The following is a 20033-nucleotide window of genomic DNA, read 5'->3' as shown; positions in this document are numbered from 1 at the left end:
GGAATGGCTGGCTACCCACTCCAGTATTCTTGCCTGGAGAATTCCATAGAGGTGGCAGGCTACAGTCCATGGAGTCACAAAGAGTTGAACAGGACCGATGGACTAACACTAACACTTCATGAGTTAGAGGTTGTCAGCCAAGGAGGTATTAATAACTTCATCCAAACCCGAATAATGTCTTGCTATTTAGCTTTTTACCAAGATTTCTACATCTCAAACCATCCACCTTCCACACAACTGGGTTTTTTTTCCCCTTTATGTCTCATATTTCTTGCTGTCACTCTGTTCTCACTGTCTCTTTTCCTGTGTCTTTCTCTCTGGTTTGATTTGTTTTTCCTTTTGTTTTCTGAGGCCAGAGTGGAACCTGGAGACGATGTGGGCATGCTGATTTTCAAAGGAAAAGATCTGAGCCTCCGCCTTAAGAGGCAGACTCACCCTCTCCAACCTAGCGAGGGTGAATGTTGCCCCCCAGCTCCTCAGACACCCGCTTGGTACTAGGCTTGTTCTCCAGGCTTACTAGAAGAGTACCCCTTACTCTAACCCAACATCCTCAATGATTATCACCCCTGCCTCCTACCTCCCATGTCCACCCCTATGGCAGGGCCCCCACAGAAGCAAAACATAGTCACCTTAGACTCTGGCATACTGAAGCCAGGCCCTGATCCTGTCAGCTCACCTTCCTGCCAACTTGTATTTAATAAAAATATTGTTAAATGGTATTCGTGTGTCTAAAGTACTGTTTAAGTATTTGTTGTTTCAAACTGTATCATTAAATTATATTCTTCTTTTCCCCATTGTATTCTTTTTTTAAATTTTATTTTATTTTTAAACTTTACAATATTGTATTGGTTTTGCCAAATATCGAAATGAATCCATTGTATTCTTTATGGGACCCAAATGTTAGAAGCTGAGAATGAGTAAAGTTGGAGAAAGTGTGACAATATACATTTCTCAATAGAGAGTGACCACAAAGCTTGCTACTCACAGGCAAGGTGTTTGAGAACACAAATGGTCCTAACCACATCAGCCAAGAAAATGGTTTCCCTGAGCACCAGACACAGCTTTCAACTAGTTGAAGGGCATTTCCACTACTCTATTAGGACGTTATGTAACAGCAATGTACAGGTCAGAAAGACCTTCTTGTTTATAATAAATGCCCTAAAATAGTGACATTTGGTTTGGTCCTTCTAGTCAACTATTATGTAGCTATTAAATACATTTGAAAACTTTCTTATGACGGACATAAAAAAGCATATTCTAAAACTATGTGCAAAATCTTCTAAACACCAAAAATTCCAGAAGAGGTTGGAATTCTGGATTTTTATTTTGTTACACATTTTTTTATTTTCTGTTATAAAATGAGCATGTATTATAGACACACAAAAAAATCCAAATTGTAAAACTAGTTGGTTCTTCCCCGTTGTAAATGAAGAAGGAACTGGAATGAACTGATTAAGTGGTCCCTGACATGACAACCTGGCAGGTGGAGGTGAAAGCTTTAATGGGAGTCAGGATGCCACAGACTTGCAAACTGTCGGGAAGATACAGGCAGATTCAGATCTGGTGGAAGACAAGACAACGTATATTCCACTTCATCTTCACTCACTCTTGGTTTCTTATGCCTTCTCTGTGCTATAATGACAAGCATTCCATACTGAAGGGCAAAAAACCTGAGTTCAAATCCTGACCCTGGCCCCTGCTAGGTGGGTATCAAGCATTCAGTCCTGCAGAACCTTAGCTAGATGATCATGTGATGAACCTTAGCCAGATGAGCAAAGGCTCTCACCTCAGGGCCCTTGCACTTGCTTTTCCAAAACTCTTTGTGGAACGCCATGCTCCCAGATGTTCCTGCGGTTTGTTCCCTCCTACATTTAGGTCTGGAAGCAAATGGCAACTCCTCCAAGAGTTCCTCACTCCAGTAACGTAAGACTTTTTTCAATTTTATTTTCTCTGAGCATTGATCCCTAACTAAAATAATCTTCTGCTTTGCTTAATTGCTTATTGTCTCTTAGAAATTCAATTCTTGGGGAGCAGGAATCTAGTCTTGAGCTCTGTATCCCCAGTGCCTAAAACACAGCCTGCGGCTAATTAAATAAGTCAGGCGCCCAGGTGATAGAATTTCACCATGTTTTCTCATTTAATCTTCCTAAGACTCGTGTAGTTTTCCCAAGAGGGAAAGGTTAAGCACAGAGAGGTGAAGTACATTGAGTAAGTGGCAGAGCCAGAATTAGAACTAATTCCAGAATACTTTCCACTTCGCTATCCTTCCCTCCCATGCAGCCGGCGTGGGGCCTGTTTGGGAGAGAGAGGGCTGGGACAGTTCAAGGGCAGCGAACATCAAGAGCCAAGTCTCTGAGCCCAGAAAGTTCAAAATAGTAAAAAGACTGAATTGCATATGGACATAGGAAGCCGTGGGAGTGAAGGACGGAAAGAGCCGGAGGGGCTTGGTTGCAATTCCGGAACTTGAGAGCGTTTTATGAGTATCTGAGCAGCACACAGTCCCTTTTATTCACCCCATGAAGAGAAATCGAACACCTCCTGTGGGCTTTAAGCGATTCAGCTCGTCGCCGGAATGGGCAGTCCCTGTCCTTAATTGAACACCTACTGTGCGCTCTGCACGGCTCAGGGCCCATCTAGGCTGGGAGAGTCTTGTCCTTGTCCTCCCGTATCTGGGGTACTGCAACTGGGATGTCTGGTTAGCAGGGGTTACCTGCCCTGAGCAGAGACAGATGGGAGTTTTCAGTCATCATTAAGGTTTATTGACCAGCGCGGCTGGAATTTCCCAGAGAGAGGAATTAATCTCGCTACCGACTGAGAGCAGACACCCTGCTGGGAGTAGTTACATAAATTCTGTTGCTCAAATTAATTAGGATTGTGATTCATTTGTTTAATGAGGAAGAATCTGATGGTGGCAAGAGGCAAGCCGGCGGGCCTTTCAGAACCCAGCCAATTCCAGGTGACGCTGCGGCAGGTGGAAGGGCTGGCCGGGTCGGAACCAGGCCCTGACGTGGGCGGAAGGACCGGACCAATCAGTAAGACGAATAAACTGAGGCAGGCAGAGATAGCCAATCAGAATACACTGCTCGTTGAGAGGCGGGTGTGAGGCTCGCCGGCTCCCAGACCTTTCTGCCTGTTAGGCCTGTAAGCGAGGAAGGACGTCTCAGCTTCCCTGTTAGGCCTGTAAGCGAGGAAGGACGTCTAAGCTTCATCCCCGGTATTCCATCCTCTTTTTTCAAAGCGATGGAGAAAAATGCCAACAGCTGAAATCGCATCCATTTCCTCACGTCCTCCCAAAAGCCAGATTATTTTGTTCACAGAAGGAAGGATTCTTTCAATAAAGATCTATTGCTTAAAGCATATAGAAACACTTGTCTCTTACTTCCACCTCTACTTATAAAGAGAGCCCTCCTCTTTACCCAGAATGTCCCTGTTTACCAAACCCTGTCAGTGTACTTCACTGTGAGTCCCTCCTATAATGGTAACTGACCAGAACGGCGCAACTTAGGTAAACCGTGAGTCCGGCAGCACCAGACTTTTCATGAAGCAGGAACATTGTCAAAAGCATACGTCTGGCTGCCCCAGGGGCTTCATTCTCTTCCCAAACGAGGCGGAGAAGCTTTGCCTGGAACTTGGTCAGTTACTCTGCACTCAGAGAATGGGTAGCCATGAAGGGGCACCGAGCTGGGAACCGAAAGTCTAAAAACAGGTGACCTAGGACAAGTCTGGTCAGTCTCTGAGCTTCACTTTCCTTCTCCTTGAAAGGCGGCTGCTTTCTGCTCTGAGAATGGAGCTTCGGCTCCGGCACCCTACAGAGCGTCCCCCCTCCAGCAGTTAGAGGTCATTTTGACACCGAAGTCAGATCTTGGCACTTCTAATGTTTTAAAACCCTCCAAAGGCTTTCCAACACATTGGGAAATTTATTTAATATGAAAAAATGTAAACTGACATTTATTCCACAGCTAAGGAGGCCCACAAGATCCAGCCCCTGCCTTCCTCTCTGACCTCAACCTCTGCAGCACCCCCTCCCTCACCACATCAGCCTTTCTTTTAGAATACAAAAAACCCACTCTCTCCATCAGGCCTCTGCACTGGCTGAGCCTTTTCCCTGGAAGGTTCTTCCCCAGCTCTTTGTATGGGCAGAAACTTACCATTTCTTTCCCTGCGTGAATGTCACCTTCTTGGAGATACCTTCCCTCAGTATGCAGTCTAAGGTAATTCAGGCTCAGGAATTCCCTGGCAGTTCAGTGGTTAGAGCTCTGCACTTCTACTGCAGGGGCCATGGATTTGATCCCTGGTCAGGGAACTAAGATCCTGCAAACCAAAAACAAAACAAACAAAACAAAGTGACTCGGGCTCTATCCATTCAGTTCAGTTCAGTTCAGTTGCTCAGTCGTGTCCGACTCTTTGTGACCCCATGAACTGCAGCACGCCAGGCCTCCCTGTCCATCACCAACTCCCGGAGACCACCCAAACCCATGTCCATTGAGTCAGTGATGCCATCCAACCATCTCATCCTCTGTTGTCCCCTTCTCCTGCCCTCAATCTTTCCCAGCATCAGGGTCTTTTCAAATGAGTCAGTTCTTCGCATCAGGTGGCCAAAGTATTGGAGTTTCAGCTTCAGCGTCAGTCCTTCCAATGAACACCCAGGACTGATCTCCTTTAGGATGGACTGGTTGGATCTCCTTGAAGTCCAAGGGACTCTCAAGAGTCTTCTCCGACACCACAACTCAAAACATCAATTTTTAGGTGCTCAAGGCAATGGCACCCCACTCCAGTACTCTTGCCTGGAAAATCCCATGGACAGAGGAGCCTGGGAGGCTGCAGTCCATGAGGTCGTGAAGAGTCGGACACGACTGAGCAACTTCACTTTCACTTTTCACTTTCAATCATTGGAGAAGGAAATGGCAACCCACTCCAGTGTTCTTGCCTGGAGAATCCCAGGGACGGGGGAGCCTGGTGGGCTGCCGTCTATGGGGTCGCACAGAGTTGGACACAACTGAAGCGACTTAGCAGCAGCAGCAGCGGCTTTCTTTATAGTCCAACTCTCACATCATACATGAACACTGGAAAAACCATAGCCTTGACTAGACGGACCTTTGTTGGCAAAGTCACATCTCTGCTTTTCAATATGCTGTCTAGGTTGGTCATAACTTTCCTTCCAAGGAATAAGCATCTTTTAATTTCATGGCTGCAGTCACCATCTGCAGTGATTTTGGAGCCCAGAAAAATAAAGTCAGCCACCGTTTCCCCATCTATTTGCCATGAAGTGATGAGACCAGAAGCCATGATCTTAGTTTTCTGAATGTTGAGCTTTAAGCCAACTTTTTAACTCTCCTCTTTCACTTTTATCAAGAGGCTCTTTAGTTCTTCTTCACTTTCTGCCATAAGGGTGGTGTCATCTGCATATCTGATGTTATTGATATCTTGATTCCAGCTTGTGCTTCTTCCAGCCCAGCATTTCTCATGATGTACTCTGCATATAAGTTAAATAAGCAGGATGACAATATACAGCCTTGACGTACTCCTTTTCCTATTTAGAACCAGTCTGTTGTTCCATGTCCAGTTCTAACTGTTGCTTCCTGACCTGCATACAGGTTTCTCAAGAGGCAGGTCAGGTGGTCTTGTAGTCCCATCTCTTTCAGAATTTTCCAGTTTATTGTGATCCACACAGTCAAAGGCTTTGGCATAGTCAATAAAGCAGAAATAGATGTTCTTCTTGTACGCTCTTGCTTTTTCGATGATCCAGCGGATGTTGGCAATTTGATCTCTGGTTCCTCTGCCTTTTCTAAAACTACCCAAAAAAGATGTCCTTTTCATCTGGGGGACTGGAATGCAAAAGTAGGAAGTCAAGAAACACCTGCGATAACAGGCAAATTTGGCCTTGGAATACGGAATGAAGCAGGGCAAAGGCTAATAGAGTTTTTCCAAGAGAACGCACTGGTCATAGCAAACACCCTCTTCCAGCAACACAAGAGAAGACTCTACACATGGACATCACCAGATGGTCGACACCGAAATCAGATTGATTATATTCTTTGCAGCCAAAGATGGAGAAGCTCTATACAGTCAGCAAAAACAAGACTGGGAGCTGACTGTGGCTCAGATCATGAACTCCTTATTGCCAAATTCAGACTGAAATTGAAGAAAGTGGAGAAAACCACTAGACCATTCAGGTATGACCTAAATCAAATCCCTTATGACTATACAGTGGAAGTGAGAAACAGATTTAAGGGACTAGATCTGATAGATAGAGTGCCTGATGAACTATGGACGGAGGTTTGTGACATTGTACAGGAGACAGGAATCAAGACCATCCCCAAGAAAAAGAAATGCAAAAAAGCAAAATGGATGTCTGAGGAGGTCTTACAAATAGCTGTGAAAAGAATGGAAGCGAAAAGCAAAGGAGAAAAGGAAAGATATGCCCATTTGAATGCAGAGATCCAAAGAATAGCAAGCAGAGATAAGAAAGCCTTCCTCAGCAATCAATGCAAAGAAATAGAGGGAAACAATAGAATGGGAAAGACTAGGGATCTCTTCAAGAAAATTAGAGATACCATGGGAACATTTCATGCAAAGATGGGCTCAATAAAGCACAGAAATGGTAGGGACCTAACAGAAGCAGATAAGAAGAGGTGGCAAGAATACACAGAAGAACTGTACAAAAAACATCTTGACGACCCAGATAATCACGATGGTGTGATCACTCACCTAGAGCCAGACATCCTGGAATGTGAAGTCAAGTGGGCCTTAGGAAGCATCACTACAAACAAAGCTAGTCAAGGTGATGGAATTCCAGTTGAGCTATTTCAAATCCTGACAGATGATGCTGTGAAAGTGCTGCCCTCAATATGCCAGCAAATTTGGACAACTCAGCAGTGGCCACAGGACTGGAAAAGTTCAGTTTTCATCCCAATCCCAAGGAAAGGCAATGCCAAAGAATGCTCAGACTAGGGCTCTATCCATTACCTTGTCTTATTTTTCATCAGAACACTTTCTCTTTTTTTAAAATTGGAGTGTAATTGCTTTGCAATGTTGTGTTAGTTTCTGCTGTACAACAACATGGATCAACGTAAGTATACATATATCCCCTCCCTCTTGAGCTTCCCTCCCACCCCTACATCCCACCCCTGTAGGTCTTCACAGAACACCAAACTGAGCTCCCCTTGCTATACAGCACCTTCCCACTAGCTGTCCACTTTACACACAGTCGTATATATGGCACTGCTACTCTCTGAATTCATGCCACCCTCTCCTTCCCCTGCTGTGTCCACAGTCCGTTCTCCATGTCTGCATCTCTATTCCTGCCCTGCAATAGGTTCATCAGCACCATTTTTCTCAATGCCGTATATATGTGTTAATATACAATAGTGTTTTTCTCTTTCTGACTTACTTCATTCTGTATGACGGACTCTAGGTTCATCCACATCACACAAATGACCCAATTTCATTTTCATTCCTTTTTATGACTGAGTAGTATATATATATATATACACCACATGTTTTTTATCCATTTAAAAGTGTTCTTCTTTATCAATGGACATTTAGGTTGCTTCCAAATCCTGGCTATTTTAAATAGTGCTGCAATGAACACTGGGGTATGTGTGTCTTCTTGAATTATTATTTTCTCAGAGCATATGTCCAGTAGTGGGATTGCTGGGTCATATGGTAGTTTTATTTTTAGCTTTTGAAGGAAACTCCATACTGTCCTCCATAGAGGTTGTATCAATTTACATTCCCACCAATATTGCAAGAGGGTTCCCTTTTCATCAGCACACTTTTTGCTGCTGGCCTTTTTATGTTTTGTTATCTATCTTCCTTAAGTTGAATTTAAGGTCCACAGGGCCAGGAACCTTCCCCATTTCATCAGTCAAGGTCAAGCTAAGAAAATAGAAACTGCATTAGATATTTCAACAGTGATAATTTAATAAAAAGGAATTCTTTTAAAATATATCTTTTTAAAAATATTAGGAGAGAAAAAATGTTAAGGAAGACCTAAAAAAAAAAAAAAAATAGAAGTGATAACCACAGGAAGCAATGGGGTTGTGAGAATCTAAGAACTTGCAGGAGGAGCCCACAGCATTGGGACCTAGCCTAACAGATGACCTAGCCAGAGGTCATCTGTTGCTCACCTCTGAGGAGTCAGGGGAGGTTGTTCTGGGAATGTCAAAAGAAGTTGGAGGCCAGAACCAGCTGAAGCTAATAGGAAGAAGGGCCGTTGATGGGGCAACCCCTACAGGATCCAGCTAACAAAAAGGAAGGAGCAGGTCCTTACTCCTTCCTCCTGACTTCCAGTCTCACTCTAGTGCCCCTGCTGGCAGAAACAGGAAGTCCCAGAACAAAGAAGAATTGTAATTTGCAGGATTCCTATAGTTTATAGAAGCCTTCCCTGGTGGTTCAGATGGTCAAGAATCTTCCTGCAATGTGGGACACCCTGGTTTGATCCGTAGGTCAGGAAGATCCCCTGGAGAAGGGAATGGGTACCCACTCCTGTATTCTTGCCAGGAGAATTCCAGGAACAGAGGAGTCTGGCAGGCTACAGTCCTTTACAGTCCTTGCGGTTGCAAAGAGTAGAACACAACTGATCAAGTAACACTTTCACTTTCATAGCTTATAGCATCCATGCCCTAGTATCAAGAGGCATAGTAATAAAAAGATGGATTTGGAGCTGGGAGACAGCAGCTGAATAACTAGCATCCTCGTCTTGTTGTATAACCCTTAGTCCCCATGTTGCAGGAGTGTGTGGCATACAGTAGGCACTCAATACTTGTAGAATGGATGAATGAATGATGTACAACATAGTGTTAGTAGCTAAGGGTACAGAGATGACACAGACTCTAACTTCAAACTGCTCACACTCTAACAAGAGAGTCAAACATCATTTATGGTTCAGAATAAGTGTAGTAACTTTATGGTTCAAAATAAACGTAAAAGCAAAAATACCCACAATTGTGCTGCAGAAGCACAGAGGAGGGCCTCTGCTCAGTTTGGGCAACGTAAGGAAGACCCTCCTAGAGGGGATCATGCTCCAGCTTGATGCTCTGGTGTGTGTGTGCACACTCAGTCACTCAGTCTTATCCAACTCTTTTCGACACCATGGACTGTAGCCCACCAGGCTCTTCTGTCCATGGGATTCTCCAGGCAAGAACACTGGAGTGGCTTCCCATTTCCTACTCCAGGGGATCTTCCGAACCCAAGAATTGAACCCATGTCTCTTGCTTCTCCTGCTTTGGCAGGCAGATTCTTTACCACTGAGTCACTGGGAAGCCCTTGATGCTCTAGGATGAAGAGGAATTTGGAAGGCATGGAGGGATGCTGAGGGTCAATGACGTGAGGATGCTGGATATTTCAGGCCTGGGAACAGAGATCGTGCAGAGAGCTTAGAGAGAGTGTGGCTCAAGTAGTTCGTTATGGCTAGAGCATCCATGGAAGTGGTAGCAGCCTGGAGGATTCAAATTCAGCTCATGAAAGTCTCCTGTGCTGCTCTAAGGAGTTTGGGCTTTGACCTCAAGGCACAGGCATGCCAGTTAAGGTTTTAGAGCTGGAGAATGACATGACCCAATCTGAGGAATGTGAAGTTGCAGGAATGAGAATGAAGGCTGGAGTACAACTAGAAAGTTGTTAGATTTGGGCAAAAAGAACAGGCACTTATCTAATTGTGCTTTCAATGGATACAGTCGGTTATGCAGAGGTTACACCTCAATATGGTTGCATTAAAAGAAAAAACCACATGGGCTTCCCTTGTGGTCCAGGGGTTAAGAATTCACCTTGCAATGCAGGGGGAACCAGTTCGATCCCTGGTCCGGGAAGATCCCACAGGCCTCAGAGCAACCAAGCCTGTTTGTCACAAGTACTGAAGCCCACGCACCTAGAGCGTGTGCTCCACACAAGAGAAGCGGCGTAGTGAGAAGCCTGCGCCCCGCAGCTAGAGAGGAGCCCCTGCTCACCGCAACTAGAGAAAGCCCTTTTGCAGCAACAAAGACCCAGCACAGCCAAAAAATAAATAAAGCAATCCTTAAAAAGGAAATCAATAATTTTTTTTTTTTTTAAAGAAAAAAACATGTGCTTGGGATCTGAGCTACAGCTGAGGGAGTTGAAGGCTAGGGGAAGAGAAGGGGAAGCTGCTAGAAGCTGGGGTCCCTTGGTCTGGACTCTGTCGTGGGATAATCAGAGCTGCAGGAATCCTGGGAGTCGGCCAGCTCTTTGCATCTTCCCCCTCACAAACCCTTCAAATCATGGAGCTGGAAGGGGCCTTCAGAGGATGCATCAGCGTCCCAGCAGGAAACAGAACTTCACTCAGATAGTTCAACTGAAGAGACTTGAACAAAGAGGAGAGACTTATTTCCAGAGAGATGGGCAGGATTAGAGAAACTAGAAGGGATGCTGAAAACCCTGAGATTACAAACACCTGGAGGCCACCCCTGGGGCCTCAAGGGTCAAGGGGAGGAGGCAGGAGCACTCCTGGAGCCCAGGGAGTGCCAAGGCAAGAGGGGAAGAGCCGTTGGCAGGAGCTGTGGCTGAGCAGAGAAGCACTTCCACAGCCCCTGCCACCACGCAGAGAAGCCGTGGGCAAGAAATCCTCCACCCTCTCCTCCCAGCCTCCAGCTGGCAGAGGCGTCCATCGATTCACTGCACAGGGGGCAGCCTCCCAAGACACAGGTCGGGGCAAAGAAGGGGAGACCTGAGACCCTAAATTGGAACAGACAAGCAGAGAATAACATCCTAGTACATCTCAATTCATTTTTTTTTTTCCCAGAAGCCTCAGAAAGCTGAGGTGAACTTGCCCAAGGTCAGGCAGCAAGTTAGTACAAGGCCATTGGCCCCTCTCCCTCAGGGTCAAGGTTCATTAGATACTGGCCCTGCGCTGAAGCAGCCAAGTAAAGATGGCCCGTTGTCCCAGAGCTGGAGCTGCAAATCCAAATTAGCCAGAAGAAGACAGCAGAGTGGGGGAGGATGGGCACGCAGGGGCCGGCCATGCATCCTCTGTGTCTGCACGGTAATAGACACCTGCCCCCTTGTCTCTTTGCGACCTGCTGTCTGTCCCCAGCCCCCCGTTTTCCTTTCTCGAGTCCTCCCCAGGCCTGGGTCACAGGAGCTCAGCCCTGGGATTGGCAGGGACGAGAGGAGGAGGCTCCACTTCCCTGGTAGCCAGCCCTGCTCATCGATTCCCCAGAGCTGCTCACTGATCCAGCACAAGATGGTTTAATTGAAGTCATTACAATAAATGGTGCAGAAAAGCAACACCCTTAGTCTGCCAGGAGCCTCAGAGATGAGAGGAAGGGCCTCTGGGAAACCCAGAGCTCACAGCTGGCTATTATGGAAAGGCCACAGGGCTGAGAAATCACATCAGCCTGGGTTCAACTCCTGACCCTGTCACTTACAAGCCCTGTGACCTTAGTCAAGTCCCTTTATCTTCCTGAGCTCCTGTGTCCTTGTCCAGGAAAATGAGGCTTTTGTTACTTGGCCTCCATGCACGACCACCAGGCCATGCATGGCCCTGGGCACTGCCTGCCTCTCCTGCTCTTCTCCTGTGCCCGCCCCCCACCACAACCTCCACACTGCAGATGGTTACTGTTCCCTGCCCCACGTTCTGCCTGCTTCTGGTTGCTCTTCCTAAAACACCCTCCCCCACTGCTGCCCTGGGTCATTCCCACCCACCTTTCAAGGTTCAGCTTCAGCTCCAAGGTCCCCTTCCTCCAGGAAGACTGCCTTCCCCCGTCTCTCCTTCATTTGGATGCCTCTCCCACTTTCTGTGACTCCCATCTGGCATTCAACACGCACTGTCATGCACGGCAGCCTTCTCGTTGCTGGTCTTCTCATCTAGATTAAAAGCAGAAACTCTGTCTTCTCTTTCTCACCCTCACATGCCTAACACATGCTCAGCTTTATCACTGTAGTGGCAGTGGTGGGGGGGGGGGGGCAGCGGGGAGTGGCAGGTTGGAGTGAGGGGCAGAGATTCTGAGCCCAGGGGTGGGCACAGAAAACAACCAGCAGGCACTGGTCGATGACAAAGTACCCTGAGCTCCCTCCCCAGATAATTAGGATGATACATTCATCCTATGCGTGTGACTCCAGCGTGAGACACAGCCACTTGTGTGGCCAGGCTCAGCTGGCCCTCTGCTTGGCTTCATCAGCTGGCATCTGATTCATTAACAGAAAACAGAGAATTCAGGTCAAGAAATCGTAAAATTTCAGCATCAAAAGAAACCTAATTATGTAGCAAAAAGTGGTGTCCTTGTACCTCTGAGTATAAGTTATAAGAAGCCTTGTAGCTTCCACCTGGGTGCCTTGGAACACTCCTTCTTGAGTTGTTCCCTCTGAGAACCCAGACACCGTACCATGAGAAGCCCACGCCATGTGGAGAAGCCATGTCCAGGTACTCCTCAGTCTGGCAGTCAGTTCCAAACGAGTGTCCAGATGGCAGGCAGCATCAAATAAACGCCAGCCATGAGAGTGGACCATCTCAGACGTCAAGCCCTGTTGACCTTCAGATGACTCCAGTCCCAGCCACTCTCTGATGCCGCCACGTGAGCGAACCCAAGAAAGAATCTCCTTGCTGAGCCAAACCAATTCACAAATCAGGGGGGAAAAAAGCAAATCATTATTTAAAAAATGATAAATCATTGCTTTAAAAAACAACAAATTGATTGTCTTGTAAAGAAATTTTATCAAAATGTCATTTTGCTGGTGAGAAACTGAAGCTCAGAAGTGCCATGTGATTCAAGCCAGGTCACACCGTGCGTTGTAGCAGAGTCATGCAACCGTTGTCGCCCGTTACAAACAGGTGCATGTAACTGTTGTCACCCCATTGCCACCACCAGAAAAGCCAAAGAGGAGTGAGCTGTCTGGGGCAGAAAGCAGGAAAGGAGCTGCTACAAAGGATTTGTAGGATCCTTCCTACAAAGGATTTTGTAGGAAAACTTTCAATTCCTCGGGAAGAAAACTCTTCCTTAAATGTATATGATTTTTTTTTTTTAAATTTTCAAAGAGCATCTCATACCTTTCATAACTTCTTAGAGTTTACTGAGTTAATTGCTCTGTATTTTAGCTGGGTTGGTTTCTTTTTTCCTTCTCCATTGAGGTAATTAGCCATAAGCTTACCCGAGTACATATGTCATGTCAAACAATGGCTTCAAAGGAAGGAAAAAGACCCAAAAACAAGGCCAAGTGACAAAACAAAACCTCCTAGAGAAATATTCACATTTCCTGAATAATCTGTCATTAAAAATGCACGCACGAGCAGGACGGCAAACAGCAGTGTCAGAGCAAACGTTACGTGGCCAGCCACTGTCCCCGCTGGCGCTTTGAGTTCCTTGATCTGAACCAAACCCATACCCGGGGCAAAAGTGACAGCCTTTCCCCACTTCGCTGTCATCTGTTTGGCTAAACCATGGGCTCAAAGGAAAACCTTGGACTTGGCTTTTCTTCTTCAGCCTCTTCAATTTAAGCAGCCATCTTTTTAAGGCCCATCTTGCCCAATACACGACAGACAGCAGATTCAGGGAAGCCGCATCTTAGTGTAAGGACAGAATCAAGCCCTTCTGGTTTTCGTTTTTATCTTTGAGTTGATGTGATCAGTATCAGCCTCACATTGGACAGACCTTGGTCTGGGCCCCATGGTCCCATAGTTGTTCGTTCTGAAGGTTTGCTGGGAGAAGACACCACTTTTTGGACATCATCTACGATTTATACTGGGTCCCAAAGGTTTTCTTTCTTTTGCCTCGTGTTTAATCTTTGTAGCCACCCTATGAGGGAAGAATTACTACCTCATCTTAAAGAGAAAGAAATTTAATCTTGAAAAGGAACACACTCCAAACATCACAGCTGGAACTGAATCTGAGGCCTAGCCAGCTCCCAAGGCCTGCTCTTCTCCCACACACTCATACTGCCAGGTATCTCTTGCCACAACAACGCCAGGAAACAAATCACAAGAAAACCTCAGTGGTATTCAGTAATCACCATTTACAGCCCATGCATCTGGGATAGTTGGCTAGGCGGTTCTGCTGCTCCTGGCCGGACTCACTAACACACCTAGAGTCTGGCTGCCCATTGAGTGATTGAGGCTGGGCTCCAGGGACAGCTGCAGGGACTCACTCCTCTCCACACGCCTCTCATCCTCCAGCCGGCTAAACCAGGCATGTTCTCATGGCCACGGCAGGGGGACAAGAGACAAGGCAAATCCAGCTGATTGCACAGGGACTTTTCAGGCTTTTCCTTCCATCACGTTTGCCATCATCCCTTCAGCCAGAGCAAGTTTCACTGCTAAGCCCAGAGTCGAAGAAGGCGGACACAGAGGACGCAGATGATGGGGGACAGGGTGTGAATGCATGGAAGGATGAAGAGCTGGGATCACTTTTGCAGTCTACCACACTGACCTTGGGCAAGCTACGGTTCCCTCCTGAAGCTTCTGTCCCTGCATTTTTCTTTTAAACTGGATTGTATCTATCTTGTAGGGTAGCTGAGAGCATTCAATAACATAAGCTCTGTGAAACACCAGCAAAGTCAAAAGTATTTCTTCTGCTGATGTATTTCAAGTACACAAGCTTGGGGGTTGTGGGGGGCAGGGTGAGAGTACTCATTATTTGAGGTACATGGAAAGTTCAGCTCCTATTTCTAGAGTCCAGAAGGTTTACACAAGTCTCAGAGGTGAGAAGGCCCAATCACTGAGACAATAAACAAGATTTGTAAGAAGAAAATAAATCAAGGGGAAAAAGAACAATAAGTAAAATGATGTAATTAAAGTTACTGTTGAAGAAACGATCAAGGAGAGAATGAGTCAGCCACAAGTTAAAGCGATGAATCAGGCCCAATGTCATGTTTCTAGAATTCTTGTCTATTTCAAGAGAGCCTGATGTCCCAGTTAAAAGAGCACCTTGAGCGTGTGGCAACAACATCTGGAAGGAAACACACTTTTAATTTTAATTTCTCCTCAACACCCTGCTAACCACAGGAGCAGGGTGCTGGGTGCAGAGTAGCCCGTCTGAACAATCCCATGGGGAGCGGCCAATCACTGCAGCATTATTTCACGTGTATCCAAAGGGATTTTAAATTCTTTAAAAAAATAAAACCTGTGCAATATACCATTTGATTGTCAAAACAAGGCTATGACTATTAATTGCTCTACTCAACAGATGTGGAAACTGAGGCTTAAATGGTCACCTAGTTAGAGACAAGTCAAAGAGTGGAAGGCAGGTCCCTGAGTTATTCTCTCCCAGACTAACAGAGAACCATCCTCCTGCTGCTGATAACTCATTTGGATTTTTATTTCCAGTCTGTAAGAAATAATATCAAACATTTGCTGAGCCACTTACCTCATAAGCATGGCAGTTCACTGAATCCTCACCACAAACAGAGGTCAGCATATAGCCAGTTTCTTTTATAGATAAGGAGAACTGGAGCTCAGAGACTTTAACCACTTGCCTGAAGTCACACAGCCTGTAATAATGAGCTATGATACACATTCAGCAGCATATCTTTTTCAAATTCTGCCATCACCTACATTAAAGCCTGAACAATTAAAAGCAATTGTATGGCTAAATCTGCCCACCCCCTCCACACACACACACACATATGCTTTTCCCTCAGTTAATTCAAAGAACAAGCTTTCTGACCTGTGTTTTCCACTTCACTGTATGTACCACACCACTGCCTCTAACAGACACAGCTCAAAGCAGAGGAGCAAGTGATATTGGTTCAGGAAACCTGAGCTGTGACCCTGAGCTGCTGACAGAATGTCTGATATTTATAGCAACTTGGAGTCAAGTATGGAGGCAAGTGTGTTCTGGATTGTTGCAGATGTCCTCAGGGGGAAAGAAAGCATCTCTATGAAAAACTGTGTGGGATGCTTAACTGATGGAACATCAGACATGAAAGGACAATTCAATGGGTTTGCATCCCGGTTTTAAAAAATAATAATAAAAGGGTGGCCCAGCCAGTCTCTGTGGATAACATTCTTCACACACCTAGGATATAGCCACAGGAGAGGCCACATTGCTAGCTGAATTTATAAATTGCCCCTTACACTTTAACTATTTCATTTATGCGTTTGCCTATTGATTTAGAGTTGTCCCATTCCACAAAGAATTTGAGGCTGATTGTTTAACTGTGAAAACTACGGCCAAAACTGCCCGCTACTGCTGGCAGCTCAGCAGTGAAGAATCCACCTGCCAGTGCTGGAGACTCAGGTTTGATCTCTGGGTGGGGACGATCCCCTGGAGAAGGAAATGGCAACCCACTCCAGTATTCTTGTCTGGGAAATCTCACATCCAGAGGAGCCTGGCGGGCTACAGTCCATGGGGTTGCAAAGAGTAGAACACAACTGAGCGACTAAACAACAACAAAATGGCCAAAACTTGTTATGCCTCCCTGTCTCCTTGCCCTGGTCCTACACGCCAACTCTGGGCCTGGCCTTATGACTGGCTTTGGCCAATGGAACAGCAGGAAACTTCATGCAAGCATAACTTGAGAAAAGCATCCAGAAGAGAGCCCCAGACATCCAGTCAAGGCTATTCCAGACCGACCAGCCTCTGCCGATGTGCCAGTGACCACAGAGCCCATCCTGGCCAGATCAGCAGAGAAAGACATTGTTTAAAGCCACTGGGTTTGGGGATGCTTTGCTCCATGGCAATAACTAATTAATACAGAAATTTTGTTCTTGAAAAACATTATTAATTAATCGATGGTTATGTATTGAGTGCCCATGATCAGTCCCGTCATAATAGGTTCTGCAGAATACAGAAAACCATGCTGTAAGACATGATCCTGCTTGGAGTTTCATATTTACTTGGGCAAGACAAAGGAAAAATACCAGCCAGATCTACTTAAACCATGTGGAAATTGTTTATATCCTACTCTTTCCTCAAGGCCAAGCTCAAATGCTACCTTCCTCTTGTAACATTTCCTTCCTTGAACTCCTTGCCAAATTGAATTGTTAACTTCTACCTCCTCTGGGATACCACAGACTATTGTTTTAAATTCTTCCAGGGTGACTCTCATATTATATTTAGAGCTATAGTCAGATGAGAATGTGTCCGTCCCGCCCACTGATTATAAACCTGGGTCTCGCGTCTCACTATGTGGACCCCAACATCTGCTTCAACGGTTGCCTGAACATGAGCCGTGTCAGCGTTTGTTGACTGAATGGACGTTGTAAGACTTCCAGCATGAGGGAAAACTCAGAAGTTTGTGGTAGTCAAGGAGTGCTCCATGAGGGAAGCAGGAGTTAAGGTTCTCAAATGAGATCCACAGTAAGAATTCCTAGAATTCATGGACTGAATTCAGGGGGACCTATGAACTTGGATGAGGAGGAAAATTGCATCTCTGTGTTCACTAATCTTTAACTGAAACTTAGCATTTCATGCCATTATAAATGTAGGTTACAAACCACAAAAGCAGGTGTAACAGATGTTTTCCTAATCACCACATACTACTGCAGAGACCTCAAAATATCATTAATGTTCATCACTACTTTGAAATAATAGTGTTTATTTAATATAGTAATAAAGGAGAATAGCATTACCATATCACAATTTGGTGTTCTTTAATATTTTAACAACCACATCACAACCAGTTTCCTTTATAATACTGTGTGTTTTTTTAATGTATCTAAAATCACATTTTTGAGATGAGGTTTATAGGTTTTATCAGCCTGCCAAACGGGTCCATGACACAAGAACAGTTAAGACTCCTCTCTACCTTGGAGAATATTCAGACTGTGACTCCCCAGATTGGAGAGAAGTAAATATTTTGGATAGATGACCAGCATAAACAAAGATACAAGTGGGACGGGACTCGAGTTCCATACAGGAAGGAAATTTCACCCTCCCCCCACCCTTGAGGAGAGAGCCTCCTGGGCAAGATGAAGTAAAAAGACAGAATCTGTTAGCATAATAATGCATCCAAGAAACGAGGGAATAACTGATTTCTCTTAGCCTCTAAGAACTTGGAGAATTTAAACGCTTAAGGATCTAACAGTTCCCCTGCAGGGTGGAGCTGGGACTCAGGAGAGAGCTGAGCTCTGAACCTTGCAGAAACCACGCCCCCTGCCACACACAACTCTAGTCAAATTGACGCCAAGAAAAGGCCACGCCCCATCCCCCGGGACAGGGCCTCTGCGCGGTGATTAGGCCACAGGCTGCCTGCGGCTGGGTTTGAGGACACTGGCAGCTGACTCACTGGGACCAAGGATGCTTTGCACCATTCTTGGACTCAGAACGGATATGCAATTGGCTAACACTGAGACTCTTTTAGAAAAACACAATGATGACAGTTTGTCCTCACAGAAAGACGTTACAGGCATAACAGAGGAGTGACCACATGGGTTTGGGGACAGCGCAGAGGCCACCCTGATGAGATCAGAAGGCTGGCTCAAGAAGTAAAGCTGAACGGGGAAGAAAGCAGAGAGGAATGAAGGAGAGAGAAGCAAAAACTAACTCTAGGCTTTCAAGAGCCTCTAACCGAGGCAGGGAAGTTAGACGGGGGCTTGGGACAGATGGCAAGGTCTATCTAAGGGATATGAGGTAACTTCAAGACATCGCAGGGACAAAGTCCCGGAGTCCACCAGAGACTCAAGAATAGAATTCCAGGGACAGACTGAAACGGAAAGGGAAGATAGTTAAGGGAATCATCCATGTAAAGGGGATTGTTCAAGTCTCCAAGAATAAAGGCAATAAAATGAAAGAAAAGCAAGGACTGGGCCTAAGGGGATGGTCACAGAATCAAGATTGAAAACAAAGAAGCTGATAATGATGATAATTATACATGAATAAGGAGACTCCTGTGTCCAAAAGCCAAGGTAAGAGAACATTTCAAGAAAAGGGTTAAACATAGCCAAAGAAACTTGTGCAAGGTCTCAGGCTGTGGCCAGTGGGAGGTGCTTGGTGAGTTCCCACGGAGCAGAGCGTGGATGGATGGAGGCCCACGGTGGGGGAGTGGGTGGGTGGAGCCAGTGCAATGGGAAGAGGGAAGCCAGGACAGAGGGAGGGCCAAGCCTGGAATTAAGTTTCTTTTCTCCAAGAAGATCCAGACTTTCATTAGAGAAAGAAGGAGACTGCAAATCTGGGGTATTTAAAGGTCATGTGAAAATCATGGAAACCTCAAGCTGAAACTGTTCCCACCTAAATAATTTTTGTTTAGAAAGCAGGCAAAGCCGCTGAAACCATCCCAGCACAGCTCCCAAAATGGAATGACTCAGATGTCTCTGAAAATGTGTAGATGCTCTGAACTGCTCTGCTAATATATGGTCTGCCCACACTGAGCCCAGGGTCTGTTATGGGGACGTCTGACACAGAGGCCAGAGCTTCCCAGAGGCGCTGTAAGAACAGGAATTCAGGAAGTGGGGTCAAGTGAAGAGCTGCTATCACTGAACACACCCCGCAGCTTGATGAAACCACCCACCATTTAACCAGCCTCTACCGTGTGCCCAGCACTTCACTGACACTCTCCTAATCCTTAACCACAGCCTGACAAAGTAGTTTAGCTCCATTATTCTCCCCACTGTCCGGCTGAGGAAAACTGAGGCTCAAGGAGGTTAAGTAACTTGCCTTGAACTCAGTTTACTGAAAGGCGGAGATAGTGCTGGGACCCAAGCATGTCTAACTTCCAACCTGCCTCTGTCTACCCTGTGACCTCAACCAACCCCATCCCATCCCTCAAGATGGGGGAAAAAAAAAATGTGACATTACCACCTGTGACAGCCAATGAAAGACAAATCTCCCGTAATGTTAGTCCTAATGCTTTCCAAATTCAAGTTTTTTTTTTTTTTTTTTTAATTCATCTGGACTTAACCAACTTTTAGAAGGAATCCATTCACTTCTTCTCTAAGAGCCCTTCTTGAACTCTTGCTGAGGACAAGCGCTCAACTGGCTCTCAGAGGGAAGGGCTCTCAAGGGACGCCCTGGTAGTCGGGGAAGTCTTCACAGAGGAAGACCATGAACCAAATCAGTTTCTTAATTTTGTTGTTGTTGTTTAAACAAAGTATGACTTCTAAGTCTTTTGAAAAGTCAAATAGTGCTCAAAGGCTTACAATTGAAAAGAGC

Source organism: Bos indicus x Bos taurus, chromosome 15, assembly GCF_003369695.1.
Source record: "Bos indicus x Bos taurus breed Angus x Brahman F1 hybrid chromosome 15, Bos_hybrid_MaternalHap_v2.0, whole genome shotgun sequence".
In the NCBI taxonomy this organism is placed as follows: domain Eukaryota; kingdom Metazoa; phylum Chordata; class Mammalia; order Artiodactyla; family Bovidae; genus Bos; species Bos indicus x Bos taurus.
The sequence above is the reverse complement of the archived record's forward strand: the minus strand, read 5'-3'. Positions refer to the sequence as shown.